This window comes from Cibotium barometz, chromosome 30, assembly GCF_041138505.1.
Source record: "Cibotium barometz isolate CiBa-2024 chromosome 30, ASM4113850v1, whole genome shotgun sequence".
Taxonomy (NCBI): Eukaryota; Viridiplantae; Streptophyta; class Polypodiopsida; order Cyatheales; family Cibotiaceae; genus Cibotium; species Cibotium barometz.
This window is the reverse complement of record NC_141075.1, coordinates 21,700,192-21,712,842: the sequence shown is the minus strand read 5'-3', so window position 1 is coordinate 21,712,842 and position 12,651 is coordinate 21,700,192.

The window sequence follows — 12,651 nt, the reverse complement described above, 5'->3', positions numbered from 1 at the left end:
TTAGGATTAGAGAACATAGAGCGTGCATAAACCATACTCTATGGTTGCATAGAGAGAATGCATAAACCATACTCTATGGTTGCATAGTGAGAATGCATGGTCTATTGATACTCTATTCATACTTTATACAAGATCTATGTATGTAGGCTTGCTCTATGTTTGCACTCTTGGGTGATAGAGTTTAGGATTAGAGAATAGAAAGCATGTATAAAGAATACTCTATGCATGCATAAAGCACACTCTATGCATATATAAAGAGCTATGGTGGATGCATAGATCTTGCATACTTTATGCATGGTCTGGATACTCTATGGATGCATAGATCTTGCATACTTTATGCATGGTCTGGATACTCTATGAAGTATTTATACATTCTCTATGTATGCATGCTTACTCTATGTTTGCACCCTTGGGTGATGGGATTTAGGATTAGAGAACAAAGAGCATGCACAAAGCATACTCTACGTATGTATGAAGAGCTATATGCATACTCTATTCATGTATAGAGCTTGCATGCTTTATACATGTATAGATCATGCATAAACAGTATGCATGATTACTCTATGGGTGGCTACATAGAGAGAGTATGCATGGTCTATGGATGCATACATAGAGTATGCATAAAGAGCTATGCATGCTCTATATAACCTTAGAGCTTGCATACTATTTATGCTCTATGCTCTATGTTTTTATGCATGCTTTATGCTTTTATGCATGCTTTATGCTCTATGATCTATTTTGTTTCTATTTATGCTTTTCTTATTTGCACCCTTGTGTGCTGGGGTCTAGGATTATAGAATAGAGTTCATGCATAGAGCATACTCCATGCATGCATAGAGAAACCATACTCTTTAGGCATGTTTGCTCTATGGCTACATAAAGAGTATGCATGCCTGCTCCATGTCCAGGCATTTAGAGTTGTACTTGAGTTGATTTCCACTCAAATACAAATCTCTAGGCATTAAGAAAGGGTTGGAATTGAGTCTAAATGTGCCTCAATCCTCTTCAAGGGGTAGACTCAAGTCATAATCTCTAGGTTATTTGGACTTGAGTGCAAATCTCTAGGGCATTAAGGGAGAGTCCAAATATCCCTCAATGCCTAGAGTGTCCAAATCTTAGTCCCATTAAAGGAGATTCAACCATGACTCCAAATTATATATGCTTGTTGCAAAAAAGAGAGACCTTGGGAAAGAATGAGGGAGAAGAGGAGCCTATAAAACACACAAAAAACCAACACCTAATTTAGTAAAAAAATCTTAAGATAACTCACAAAACTTTGGAGAATATTAACAAAGAAAAGCTTACCATATCTTGAAATAGTAGATCTAGAATGGAGAGGTAAGAGGGAGGGTGGGCAAGAGGTGAGGGAAGGGTAGGCAAGAGAGAGAGAGAGAGAGAGAGAGAGGCTATGTTCTGTTAAAAAACAAAAGTAAAGGAAAAAGCGACGCTATTCGGGTTTTATAATTTTTCATATCAGTATAAACATTTGAATAAGTGAGGTTTTTTTATTTATTTACTGTTGGTATATACATCGAAATAAGAATCAATATTTTCCTTATCACTGTCGGTATGTCCATTGGTATGTGCATGGGTATTTTTGATGGTATATATGTCAGCATTCTTGATGATATATATCGACATTTTTATTGACATAAATATAACAATGTATATATGTTTTTACTGACGTATATTTCAACACAGATATAATTATTCCCTTTCTTGAAAAAAACATCATTAGTGGGACAGGAGATCAAGGGACATCATCTAGTCTTAAAGGAGGTGGGTGTGAATTTTTGTTATTAACTTCAAACAAACAAAGCATAGGTTACCTTCTAAGAGCAATGTCTGCTCTCATGGATCAAGCTTGGTGGATTATAATTTTTGTTTATTTTTTTGAATCTGGAGCATAATTTAAGATCCTTATAACTAATTGTTTCCAAGTACCCATATAAGATGTGTATAGACATAGAGCACAATAAGAAGATCTTTGGATTCTACCATCAACTCTCTTAGCCACTATCTTCTTGGACATATCTAATAAAATTGATGGTAAAAACATATCCTTGGGAGATATAGCTAAGGATAAGCTACACATATCAAAAAGCTACTACATGACTAGGACTACCAAGACTCTCGTACATTTCCCCTCCAAATAATGTGTGGAAAGATCAACAAAGATGGCAAACTTGGAATCACAAAATTATATGAGACAACCATTGCACATAGATGTCCTAAAATTGGTTAAGGATTAATGTGTGGATAGCTTTTGATCAACCATCAAGAGCACAAAAAGGCTTGAAAAAAGAAAATCCACAATGAGATATAAGTCCACCACAACGAGCGTAATGGGATATAATTCCACCATAATGAGAAAAATGGGATGCAAATCTAGTATTGTTTCTTATCTATTAATACGCTTCTTAATTTTACCATAAATCAAATAGCATAAAAGTATTAAAAGCCATTATTTTGTCCTCCAATTAGACAAGCATTGAAATTAATTTTTGATTAGAGAAATGCTTCATGAGAAGCTTCATTTGAATTGAGAATAGGTCATAGGAATCACCATTCTTTGGGGGGAGAGAGAGAAATGCTTAAAAATCATTATAAATTAAGCATAAATGGAAATTTATGTATTTCTTCATTACAATACATTAAAGAACTTCAATAGTATTCAAAAGCCATTCAAATTAATGCTTCTCAAGCTTGAGAGGGGTTGAGAAGAGAAACATTTGGAGATTTAAGAAAAAGAAGACAATAATCCACACTTTACCTCCTAAATTACTTGATTCTTTGGTCACCTCACCCTTCCCTTGCTCCGCGGTCTGCCCTGTTCTCATCTTAAGCAAGCACCACCACCCATATAGAGGCAAACTTTTCGGCGCGGGCTAGCACACCCCGAGAGCACCACACCCCTCTGGATAGAAATCCCAAGGGGGGGCTGCGGGGCATGACGGCACTGCATGGCACGGCAGGGGGGGCTGCGGGGGCGTCACGGCACGACACCGCACGGGGGGGGGGGGGGGGGGGGGGGGGGGGGGGGGGGGGGGCTACGGGGGCGTCACGGTGCAACACACCCGGGGGGGGCTGCGGGGCATCACGGCACGGCCTCGGAGGGGGGGATTGCGGGGCGTCACGGCACCGCGCGGGGGGGAGGGGGGGCTACGGGGCACGGCCCGGGAGGGGGGGACGTGACAGCACGGCTCCAGGGGGCACAGTGATGCTCCGACCCAAAAAAGGGTGCAGCACCAGGACTTCCCGGGAGGTTACCCATCTAGGAGCAGCCGCCTATGGATAGTGGTACAGAAGTTGCTTCCTGGCTGCAGAGGAAGAGGAGCCGCCTGTTGGCTGTAGGAGCAGCCGCCTGTGGATAGTGGTACAGAAGTTGCCGCGTGGTTGCAGAGGTGGTGGAGATGGAAGCGCATGATCCTGTCCTGTGCAAAAGGGTGGTCACCTCTATTTTGTAGATGTTGGAGGGGAGTTCCACGACCACAGCTGGCCGGCTCCCCAAGTTTGCATGGGGGCGGCCAGCTCCATGGTGTGGTGTGGGTAGGTGGTCATGCACCCACCCCCACACACACAAAAGGTTAAGTGTGTCTCCCCACCTTGGCCCATATGTGGGTGCAGATGAAAACCAAGTGATGGAACATACAACACTTGGGAGGAATGCTTCCCCCCTCTGCCATCGAGAACTATCTCCAACCTGCCCTCACTATGAACTGGGATAGTGGATGTATCCCCAGTAAGAATGTGACTAGAATACCTACAGAGATCCTATAAAGCCAAACGGGAAGGAGTCATGTGCCTAGAAGCACCACTGTCTAGAATCCACTCCCAAGTATCCGTAGCGGAGAGTACTTCAATCTCCTCTCTACACGAAGAAAATGAAACATTGGTGTCCATAAAAGAGATCTAGGGCTTTAGGGTTAGTTTTTTTAGTTTTAGGGTTTTCTTTGTTGAGTTTTATGGCTTTACGACTCAAATTAGTGAATTACTTTACAACTTTAGGTCTCTCGCCTTTTTTGAGCTTTTAGCTCTTCTCCAACGAACTCGAGGTAAGCTCTTTTGCTATTTATGTTTTTCTTGCTTACACCCTTGGGTGCTGGGGTTTAGTGTTCATGACACTGGTTAACATCATTTTTCAAGCGTGGTTATGCTTCTTGTAATCCATTGTTATGTAGCCACACTAAGCACTTAATGAAAAAGATATATGGGATGACCGAGCTTACGACTTGTATAATACCGATCATCATAGAGGAATGAGCCTAGATGTACATAGAGCTAGAAAGTTAGTTTTCGGCCCCCAATTGTAAATGGGTAGCCGGCCATTATAAAAAGAGAGCTTATGTATATAAGTGATTTATGAAATATGAAAAGGGACAATCCCATTATCACAATTGAGTCTTGCCTTCTCTCTCTCTCTCTCTCTCTCTCTCTCTCTCTCTCTCTCTCTCTCTTGTGGCTATGGTGGTAGGCTTATATTGGTTGATGCATGCTTACTTGATTGTGGTGTGTGTGTATTTATGAGATAATTCTTGCCTTGTCTTCTCTCCCCCCTCTTCTTGACTTTTTCTCAAGGTCCCTCTTGCATACACAAAGGCATGGAGTAGAGGAGGTAGAGCTTTCCATAGCTCCCTCCCTCTTTGCTCTCTACCTAGCTTGTAGAAGCTCCATTTGAGTGACAAAAGTAGAGGTGGAGTGAGTCCCTAGCGGCCTCACATCAAGGAGTTAACTGTCATTAGGTTTGGCTAAGTGCTAGTCTCCAAACCGACCCTTGCATGGCATCTTTTTCTTCTTCTCTCCCTCTCTTGTGCAAGGAGTGAAAATCTATCGATGGTTGTATGTTTGATATGTTTGTTTGTTGTTTGACATTGTCTACTTCAACCATGGAGTTAAATGGAGCATAAGGAGCTTGGGAGTCTTCATCTCGAGACACAAGTGCGTGCCGAAACTTTACTCTTGTTCATGAATTTTTATTTATTTTTAACATTTGTCAAACTTTACACAAATAGCTTAATCTCTTAATTAGTCTTAAGTAGCTAGTTAGGTTTTATTAAGAATTCTAGGTATCATTGTGGGTGGGTAGCTAGAGATTAGCTCTAGCCACCCACAAAAAGAAAAACACAAAAAATCATCAAGGACCCAAAACCTCAGAAATTAGGGGAGGAGGAGAGGAGCATTTTCGACTTTGTCTGCCTTCTGAGAAGAGTACAGTCATACCCTTCTCAGAGCCCTAGCCGTGTCTTCCTTTACCACGCATGTATCTTCCTCTTGGGCAAATACTTCAGAATCTATTTCATTAATATGAGCACTGAGCAATTAAGGGGAATATATTGCATTTTTAAGGTATAAAGAGCATTTAAAAGGGGTACAAATTGGGTACTATTGTACTGTGAGGGGAATATCAGAGGGTGGTTGTTAAAAGACATGTCTACCTTGCACACTGAAGAGATCTCCCTAACTAGCATATGGACATACCTTTAGAAGAGTATGCCCATGTCCTTTAGTATGCCCGTGTCCTCCTTAAGCCATGCATGTGTCCTTATCAAGACACTCCTATACCTTTCCTTGAGTATGCCCATTTCTTCTACCCCGCCCATGGTTGTGTCTTTCATAAGCGCATACACGTGTCTTCCTACTTGCCTATACCCTTCTATTAGCCACATTCATACTCTTCTATTAGCCACATCCGTGTCTTTCAGGAAGCATACGCCTGTTCCATCTTTCAAGTGTATGCCCATACCTTGACTAACATACGACCGTATCTTCCAAAACAAATTATCGAGAGGGAGATCTTGCACTACCACTTCCCACCTTCATACACTTATGCTAAGGGAAATTGGTGCGAAACAACCCTCTATTCGATGACATAGATCTTCCTGACACCCCCTCACTTGTAAGATCAGACCCTTCGGTCATCAACACAATGTGGAGCCAAACGATGTTGATCTTTGACAGCACCAGTGAGAGTGAGGAGCATCCTAGCACGGGGCGCGCTACCCCTGACTTAGAGACATGAGGATTGGTGGGTCAATGCATGGATAGACCACCTACCTTGGAGCAAGAACTAGAGTCCCCTACACATTCACAAAGAATTCTTGCTTCGAGACTCTGAAACTTTATCCTGGGAAACACACAATCAGACAATCCGCACAACCTAGGGATAGAGGCATGGAAGGCTAGCCCAAAAGAGAGCCTACATTGCCTCTAAACCATAGAATGGAAATGGGACAAAATGAAAGTAGACCAACCTAGAATAGTCCACTAGTATGGGGGGGCCATGCCCACCACCAGAATGGCTAACTCATAACAAGACCATAGGCCAGTGCTAAACCTAGGTCAAGAACCAGCTCTCAAGGGGCCTAAAATGTCCTATAAAAGAGAGAGAGATCCTACCCGGCTCAATCATATCAACCCATAGCACTAATGTACCAATAGTACATACCTTACAGGGCACACCCTGGATACCATATGGGACCTTATGAAGCACAAACCAATCCTCCCTTGAGACAAGGACCCGTGATGGTATATTATCCACCTGACCCAGCTCCCCCACCTATCTTACCCCAATCAACACCCACTCCAACCACGGTAGGACTAACTCCTGAAATGTTGAGGATAGGTGGAAATAGGGAGGGGGTAGCTGTGCCGGAATCACACCGCCAGCACCAGTTCAATCAGCACAAGGGCCAAGACAAGAGTGAAACAAACCAACCAACATCTCTACGTTAATCACCAAGTTAGATGGAACTAGAGATCCTATACTACACTTAGAAATGTTTAATCAAATCTGTGAGGCATTCGGCCATGTGGATGATCGGGTCAAGGTGAACGCCTTCGGTCTCACCCTAGATGGCAAAGCAGGCCAGTGGTTTCAGATCCCTAAAGGTAGAGGATAAGGCCACCTTTGAAGCCTTGAAAGAGGCCTTCAAAGTTGGAAAATCCTACCAAAGAAACCTATGGAGTTCAGTTGAGAAACTACACAACATAAAACAGAAGGATGGGGAAACCATCTGGGACTACATCAACCACGTGAGGTATCTCCATTCCCATTCTCGAGTGATAGAGACAAGTTCTCTGATGAAAGGTTAATTGGGAGATTCCTTGAAGGCCTTGACAATGTACCCTTGCATAATTCCTTATACTCTCTAGCCCACACTTCCTTTAAGCAATGTTGCAGGAGTCTTATGGACTTTAACGATAATTTCTTGGGAACGTGTTCCCAAGACCTCCATGAGGGCAAATTCAAGGCTTCCTAAACAACTAGCACAAGATCTGATGAGAAAAATCAAGAGTCCACCTCAAGACAATAAATTGAACAATTGGCCATGACATTGATGCAATAAATGACCCAGCATTGGAGAACTGACCAAGGCCAGGATCGAGTTGGCCAACCCCATCTTTACCCTAAGAGGGAACTAGTGTGGTGCACCCTATTTGTAGAGCTAACGATACTAGCACAAAGTGTCCATATTTGAGACCTTGTCCCACTCCCACTCTCTACTGCACTTATTGCCATAGATGGGACAATCATGAAATTGTAAATTTCTACCAACAAAGAGCTGCTTAAAAGCCCGAGCCCTGCCTCAAGCCTTGCCAACAAATCCCAGGTAACCGTTCGGGAGAAAATTGACACTCATAGACGCCAGATTCATCTACAAGAAAGATCACACATAATGGGTCTTACCCATAGTGATAGTGCTAAAGGAGAATGGAAAAGTGCGAGTGTACGTAGACGTCAAAAAGGCCAATGCCACCATAATATGGGATCACTATCCTTTGCTCGAGAGAGTCGCAGTGAAGCAAGCCTACAACTTCCTTGATGGATTCTTTGGATATAACCAAGTGTTGATTGATCCAAAGGACCAACATAAGATAACCTTTGGGACTAAATGGGGAACGTATGCATATCGTGCCATGCCCTTTCGGCTAATCAATGCCCCAGGCACCTTCCAATGTCTAATGTGCACAACCTACAAGGAGTATCTACCTACAGAAATTCCTTGAAATCTTCATGAATGACCTTTGTGTTAATTCCACTTGGAAAGCACACCTAGAGTGTTTATGGTGATAGAATTTTTTTGGGGCCAAAAGAGTATTCTCATGGAGATGCTCACTCCAACTCTAGGAGGAAAAATAAAAACAATAAGATATGATTAGGGACCTTATGGAATGTAGGTTTGTGTGTGTGTGTGTGTGTGTGTGTGTGTGTGTATATATGCAGGCTATAATAAGCTGTAACTAGCTTTCGTGTGGTGAGAAAAAAGTTGAAAAGAATTGGATAAAATAGGCATATACATAAAGATAGTGGGTAGTTATGCACAACAAAAAGAGGAGGGTGTTAAAACCCTAAAGATCTCTCTAGCTAATAACTATGCATAAAACATGCATATACTCATCCACTTGACCACCCCCGAGCCCAAGGGTGCACATATAAATACAATGAAGTACCACATACCTTACCTTAATGACCCTAAAGATCTCTCTAGCTAATAACTATGCATAAAACATGCATATACTCATCCACTTGACCACCCCCGAGCCCAAGGGTGCACATATAAATACAATGAAGTACCACATACCTTACCTTAATGACCCATACCACCAAGAGATATGACTTCACTCTAGCAGCACATAGCTCTAGCATGAAATGGCAAGAGAGTAGACATAATTCTCTACACAAGAAAACATCCCTTGAGAGTGCCCCATGCCCCTCTTATATAGGAGGGTCCTCAAGTGACTCTTGACTCTCCATTTCCATGTGTGACCCTTGGTTGCCTGACCCTAACCTCAAGCCATGGTTAGACATAACCCTTTCCCCACTAGAGCATGTTCCCATGCTCCCATGTTCACATGCCTAGGGTGGGTTAGCCTCTTGGTATATGCACATATAATGTGCACATAACATACTTCCCCTCTCTTAAAACATTGTACTCTTGCAATGAAAAGAAGAAAAATTGCACTAAACGTTCTCAACTGACTCCCAAGTTGAATCCTCAATTTCCTTGTCTTTTCACTTAATTTTAACCTCAGGGATTAAGTGACTACAAAGTTTCCTTTCCCTAAATTCAAGTACCTTTTCAGGTTCATGTGGAACATAAGACAAATCTTCAACTTCAACGAGTTCTTGAGGAGTAACTGTGTTATCCTCACCTAGCTTCTCTTTCAGTATCTTTGGGAAGTATTTCCTCTACATATTTACATCATCACTATAGGGGGGGATTTGTGGCCATTTATATAGTAGTGATGTGTGGATATATGCTAATAATGGTCCAATGTATTTTTTCCCTCTTAAGGAGGTTTTTCCCCCAGAGTGTATAGATACACTCTTACAAGTGTGTGTGTGTGTGTGTGTGTGTGTGTGTGACCTTATCATGTCACTTCACTTGTATTTCACTAATTCTCATTAATCTACTTTGAGTGTTGTGCTTCTATCCATCTCTCCTTGCTTGCTACATCTATGTGTATATTGCTAACTTGATCTCTACTCTAATAAATAGGTTATAAAATATGTAGGTTTGGGATTTTTTATTACCCCTTAAATGCACATGCTTTATGAGGTTTTAACATAGTGAATACCCCAAGAACAAACAATTAAGTGTAGCTAGGAGTTTTTAAATTACCCCTAGCTTTTTACCCTGGGAATAAATGATGGAGTGTAAAACTAATCTTTTAATTGAGCCAAAATGTAACCATCCTAAAAAAAGGTTCGAGACTTATGTTCATATTTTTAAGAAATATAAAGGCAAATAAATTAAAAAAGACAAGAAATTACTTGTTATGTTTAACAAGCATGCATCTACATATAGTAAGAATTTTGAAATTTTTTTTTAGTAAATTTGTGATTTTAATAAATACCAAAAGTAAGTTGAAATTATTGAAATAGCCTTTTTGAGGAGAAGTTTAAAAAAAGTATATCTGGAGTCAATGGAAGTACAACCAATGGTTTATATACACATAATATAAAATTTTGATTGTACTTTATAACATGCTTGAAAATGTATTAAAGGTAGCAAAACTAAAAAGAGACCTTCTTTTTAAAAACTACCTTAATGGTGACCATGGAAAAATATATGTCAAAGAAAATCTTAGTACTTTGTAAGAGAAATTTGGGTACAATAGACTAGAAGGAAATAACTTATCACCAATATCTAATGGAATAGTGAAAATGAGATTAATAAAATAGAAGCTTGTAAGTAAAGGGCAAGGGGATTCAAAGGAACAAGGACACACAACCATCAGATCAGAGTGTGTGCTTCTCTCCTCACTTGGTTTGATACTGTTGTTTCTTTTAGCCAAAGATGTACAAGTAAGTTGTCTCTCTTTCTATGCTCCTAGGATTATTGTGCATCATTTTTAGCTTTCTAGGATTTTTATGTATAATTATATACTTATTAACTTCTTATGTAGTTCTAGCTTGTGTGAGTGGCTTTGTGTATAAGGTGTTCTTGGTATAATGGACATAAAAAATTAGAGGATCTATTTCTTGAGATTAACACCATTGAGTGGTAAGGATCCTGTGATGAAGCAATAGAGGCAAGTAGACTAGAAGGACTAGTGGGAGTGTAAGCATAGAGGATCACTTTGTGTTAACTTTTCAATAGATCATATTGTAATTAAGTTTAGATGTCAGTGAACTAGTGAGTTATGGTTGATGCACAAGTGTGAATTCCCTTAAGTTGTATATAAGTTATGACCTATGCACGTGTGAATTCCCATAACTAATGTTGTATATAAGTTATAATTACTATGTAACCCAACACACTTTTGCATGCTCATTTTAACTAAGGATCTCTCTTGCTCTCTTTTCCTTTTGTGGGTACTTCTATACACTCACTATGTGGGCTACTCTCTTAGAATTTCTACCTCCCATAACTTAAGTGGTATATATAAGTCAAAATCTCTACACTCAATACACGTTTACATGCTAATTCTAACTTTGGGAGCTCTCTTTCCCTCTTTCCACCTTGTGGTTGCTTCTCTGTACTCACTTGTGTAGCACTCTCTTTGAATTTCTAGCTTCTATATGTAACATATGCCTAGTTCCACCTAAGTTCCACAACAAGTGATGTGTCAAGATTTGGAGATAGTTAGTAGGTTAATTTTGGTGCCTCTAACCAAATGAAAAATCATGGTAAGTGGTTTAGAGATATTAAAAAAATGGAAAAACCAGGTTATGTAGAAACAAGTGATGATACTAGGCATCCCATTATGCATGTTGATGAAATGCCATTGACTATGCGTAATGGCAAAATGAAGAACTTGGCACATATACTTTCTAATCCAAATATTACAAAGAACTTGGTGTATATTGGACAGATGGTTGAAGAGGGTCTGTAAGTGAGGTTTAATCTTGAATGGTGTTTTGTGGAAGACTTCAAAAATCAGTTCACTTAGTTGCCAAAGGGTAACAAAAATGGCAAGATGTTTACTTTAAATGTGAATATGCCTGAGGTGAAGGCAACTATGTTTGCACATGGGGCAAGTGTCACTACAGATATATGGCACAACCACATTGGTCATATGAATATAGCTAAAGTCTATGCAGGCCCAAAATATTGTTGCAGGTTTGCTGAAAGTTTGATTACAAAAACCACTCTTGAGTTATTAGGAATTATATTTCTTTATTTTATATTGGGAATGGTGTCATACTATACGAGTACGGATGGTGGATTGAGCAGTGGTATGAAGTGTGAGGGTACTGATAGAGGTGTCACACTATATCAATAGAGGTACCAATTGAGGTGTCATACCAGGTATAAGTAGTGAGATGTGTCACACTATACCGATATAGGTACCAATTGAGGTGTCATATGAATGGTGGACTAAGTGGTGGTGTGAAGGTGAAGATCGTGTGTTAATCATGATATTTTTGTATTAGCATTTAATTGATCATTTATAGCCTATCAGGTGGCTAGAGTTTATGTGCATATGAGCATAAGATTATTTAATATGCATGTGTGCACAATTATATGTGTATGCATAGGCCCATTTGTATATATTTTTAGGCCATGAAGTCAATATTAGATAAAGTGGGAAAAATCCCATTCCCATGAAGAAAGTGGGGGTATGGTAAACTCATCCAAAAGTTTGTCAAAACATATTCATGTGATATATCATTGGAAAGAGCTTGAAAAGTAGAATCTAGATCTACTTTGTCCGACAAATTTGGAGTTTGCATGTTCAAGTTATGGCCAAAATAAATTTTTTAAATACATTCCCATTTTGAGGGATTTTTTCCATTTTATCTAATATTGACATCATGGTTTAAGTATGTTGAAACCTTATAACATTAGAAAAGGTTATTTATTGTAAAGTAAAAGCCCAAAATTAGGAAAAAAGGTGCTATTTATGGCTCCAAGGACTAAAATTATGAATATGATTTAAATACCACGTGTGGGAGAAGAGAGTATTACACAAAATTCAAGGAAGGTGTATTCCTTTATGACCTTTAGTTTTAAAAGGAAAAGGGGAATACCCTATAGGTAAAACTACCAAGTTAAAGCTCAATAGCTTAAAACTATATTAGTAAACATTTTCTATATAGCAGCATTTGTAGAGCATAATGGCACCCTTCCTTCTAAATAATGGAATGATTTCCACTCCAATACATCAAGATAAAGAGGCATGCATGGCTTTCTCATGTGGAAT